Here is a 4379-nt window from a genome sequence, read left to right as displayed (position 1 = left end):
AATGGCAGTTATGATAATAATAACAATGATGATGACAGAAAATGATGATGATAAAGATGATGATGATGATAATAATAATAATAATAATAATAATAATGATAATTACAATGGTGATGATAATAATAATGATTATAAAGATAATAATAATGATAACAGCAATAATTATAGGAGTATACAATGATAATAACAATAATGATAGTGATGATGATGATGATGATGATGATGTTGATGATGTTGATGATGATAATAATAATAATAATAATAATAATAATAATAATAATAATAATGATAATAATAATAATAATAATAATAATAAATTATTGTTATTATTATATTATAATTATTGTTATTATTATTATTATTATTATTATTATTATTATTATTATTATTATTATTGTTAATTATAATAATGGTAACAATAATAACGCTACTATTATGATGAATATAATGATAATGATGATGATCATACTAGCAATAACAACAATGATAACGATAATGATAAGATGTTAACAATCGTTTTGATAATGACAATAATACGACTGGAATAACACCAACAACAGCCACTACATATAACAATAACAATAATAATAATAATAATAACAATAACAAACATAGCAAAATTGAAAAAAAAAATATGTAAAAAAAAAAGAATCAAAAGATGTTTAAATGGAAAAAGAAATATGAATTACTAAAAGGCAAGATATAGTGTATAGTGTTTTGTGTGTGTGTGAGTGTGTGTGCGCCAGTATGTGTGTGCGTGTGTGAATGTGTGTGTGTGTGAATTTGTGCGAGTTGGTGCATAAATGTAGGTTGGTACAGAATGTAACAACTGAGAATATATGATTTCTTTAACCACATTTTCCTCTCGACATAACAAAAAAAAAAAAAAAAAAAAAAAAAAAAAAAAAATCAAGAAACAAGCATCAAAGCACCGAGAAACGTTTCGTTATTCTAAGCATTTGTATTTATATCCGAGAGGGAAAATTCATTCAAAAAAATATAATCACAATGATATCTTAATTATATAATTAGTTTTTTTTCTGCTTTTCTAAAACTCTAACGCATACCATTGTGCAACAAACACGTCTATTAAAATATCTTTAGAAAAGGAAAACGATTATAGAAAAAAAAAAAATCATCCCGCTGCTTTCCGAATGAAAACCAAAGAACCATGAAGAAATCCTTAATCACCGATTGGTAATTAAGAAGGCGATAAAAATAGACGTGAATATGGAAAAAAAATGTATTATGAATTTCAGTGGAAAAGATAATGAAAAGCGAAATTTACGTTTATCTTGTGAAGTAAAATCTCACCCAGCGGCAGTGCTACATCATGTGACTCTTGTTCCTCACAACCTGAATGGACCTCTGTTGACACGCTCACTCTCATGCAATGATATATTAGAAGCTGCAACAACCTTGCCACTAAATTGTCTATGATACCATGACTCTATATGCAAGCAAAGTCACGGGAAACTGGCACCTATTCACTCGTTGGTAACCCTCTCTTCTCTCCTCCCCTTTTCCCCCCTTCGCCCTTACCCCCTCCCCCCCTTGCTTCCCGTTGCACGATGTTGCGCTTCCTGTTGCACTCTCATGTATCTCCTTGTTGACTCATACGACTGTTGATCGGGCGCCTTCCAGATCGGTGAGTCTTCGCTGGAGGCTAATGGGATCTTGGGGTGTTCGCCTGTGTCTTGGGGATTTTCAAAGGAGGAGGAGGAGGGGTTAAAGACGTGAAGGTTGGTGATTTGTGGGTTTGGTGTAGGGGCCGAGGTTTCCGGGATTCTTTATTTAGCTGCCTTAATTCATGCCTGTTCGACACGGCGCATGGAAAGGGATGGATTTGCAAGGGGACACTCTCAAAGCAAGCAAAAAACAAAGAGGCATCACACCCCTCTGCTATTGCTATAACCCTATCGGCGGAGTCTTTATTTTCTCTTTCCTAGGCAGAGTAAGCTGAGGCACACTTCCCCCTTGCAAGACAATGCAACTACCCTACCAACTGTCCCTTTCTCCTTTTACCCTCACCTGAAGCCCATCCCAAAAGAAAAGAAAAAGAAAAGAAAAGAAAAAAAGGTACTACAAACCAAAAATACCCATAAGCGTAGTCTCAGGCTGTGAAAACATGGCATTCGGGAAAGGCGGAGGAGGAGGCGGAGGGCAGAGGAGGGTAAGGAGAGAGCCCCAAATGCCCGGAAGATCATAGTCTCGATAGTTTATGGCAGGATAAAGTAATTCTCCTTTAATAGGAGGTTTACGGAGATAGCTGTAACGGTGGCCTGACGCGCCCCCATTGAGTTAAGGATGATTAGAATGGAACCATTAAACAAGAGGGATGAGCGGTGTTAATAGCTGCTGATATATAGCCAATATCCAGCGGTCAAGACTGCCGTTGGAAGGATGGAACAGTTCCTTGTTCCTCATCTGCCTCCCCTCGCTCTTCCCCCTACGCCTCTCCCTCATGACTCTCCTTCTCCTTCCCCCTTCCCCTTTCATTCCCCTTCTCACCAACCCTATTACCTTCCTTTACTTTCCCCGATTTTTCATCCCCCTTCATCTCTCCTCCCTTTCTGTTTCCTCCTTATTCCCTCCCCTATTCTCTCACCCAGCCACTTCCCTCTCCCCTCCTTCGTTCCTCTCCCCCTTTATTCCTCCTTCATCCCATCTTCCCCAATCTCCTAACCCTTCCTCTCTTTCTTCCTTCCCTCCCCTCTTATCTCTCTTCCCTTCCACCTTTCTTTCCCCTCTGCCCTCCCCGTCTTCGCCCTCTGCCCTTCCCTCTTTCCACTCTGCCCTTCCCTCTTTCCACTCTGCCCTTCCCTCTTTCTCCTCTACCCCCTCTCCCCTTCCCTCTTTCGCCTCTCCCCTTCCGTGATTCCCCTCTGCCCTCTCCTTCCCTTCCCCCAACCGATTGAACTTCTCTGAACTACTCGACGTTTGTTGGGCTTCTGACGAGGGTGAGAGGAAAGGGACGTGGAAGATATGTGGCGGCGAGCAGTATTAGGAGAGAGAGAGGAAGATTAGAAAGATTTTTTTTTCAAAGTGGATGAAAGAAAAAGATCTTTATTTTATGTATTTCTCTCTATCTTTTTTTTTTTAAATATTTCAGACGTTTGGTAAGTGTGTTCACCTTTGTTTGCGTTGTTGTTGTGTGCTCGTGTCTGTTTGTTGTGTGCACGTATCTGTAAATCCCTCTGCATGATTTCCATTAGCGAGACATTGAGTGATTTATACACATTCCCCAAAGAGAAAGCAAGAGAAGAAAGTAAGAAAGAGAAGAAAGAGAAGGTTATTTCCCAAGTTCTCCCTGTTAACATACACCTCCTCTCCTTCATTAGAAAACACGACAGGCTGAACAAAATTCCTCGTAGTAACATATCGAACTCTGCATCTGACAGATTACAGATACATAACATGACGTAGGGAGATATTTTGATACATCAATCACTGACTTATTCAAGACTAAATCACTCAGTATTTACCGGGCTTGACCATATTAGGAAAACGTGAAAGGTAGACATCTGTGGAGAGGTATGAACAGAGTAGGTTAGATGATTTATAATTTTCTCTCTTTTTCTATCTCTCTCTCTCTCTCTCTCTCTCTCACTCCCTCCCTCTCTTAATTTAGAAAAAGTAAGTTATAATTTATGATTCTTTCTCCCTCTCTATTTATCTATCTGTCTCCTTAGCATTTGTGAAGGATATTTAATTTTAAAAGATATTATCAGAGTAGGTTAGATAGTTCATGATTCTCTCTCTCTCTCTCTCTCTCTCTCTCTCTCTCTTTCTCTTTCTCTCTCTCTCTCTATCTATCTATCTATCTATTTATCTATCTTTTCTTCTCTCCCTCTCTCATTTTTATTTCTATTTTTTCTCCCTTTATCCATGTCTCTATCTGTCTGTTCGTTTATACGTCCCCCTCTGAATCACACCCTCTCTCTCTCCACCTCTCCTATCCTTCTCCTTTCTCCTTTCCTTCATTCTTCCTCTCCGCAGTCCTCCTGCAGCCACACACCTCCCTCGCGACAGACCGCCAACAAACGGCTCATCATATAGCCATGAAAAATGAATTACGAGTTGCTGAACAGATTGAGGAGAAATCGCCTCGACTCTGAGACGTGGAGGGAGGGAGGCAAGAGTTGGGGAATGGGGGTGTTGGGGAGCTGGGGAGTTGGGGTTAGGAGGATGGAAGGGGGGGATGGGTTGGGGGTTAAGTAGGGAAGGGGGAGGAAGAAAGAAAGGGAGATAGCGTGGGAAGAGGGTTAAGGAAAGAGGGAGGGTGAGAGAGAGGAGAGAGAGAGAGGGGGGGGGGGGGAGAGGGAGAGGGAGGGGGAGGGAGAGAAAAGAGAGAGAGAGAGAGGAGAGAGAGAGAGAGA

Source organism: Penaeus monodon, chromosome 5 (genome assembly GCF_015228065.2).
Source record: "Penaeus monodon isolate SGIC_2016 chromosome 5, NSTDA_Pmon_1, whole genome shotgun sequence".
Lineage (NCBI taxonomy): Eukaryota > Metazoa > Arthropoda > Malacostraca > Decapoda > Penaeidae > Penaeus > Penaeus monodon.
Note: the sequence above shows the minus strand (reverse complement) of the source record.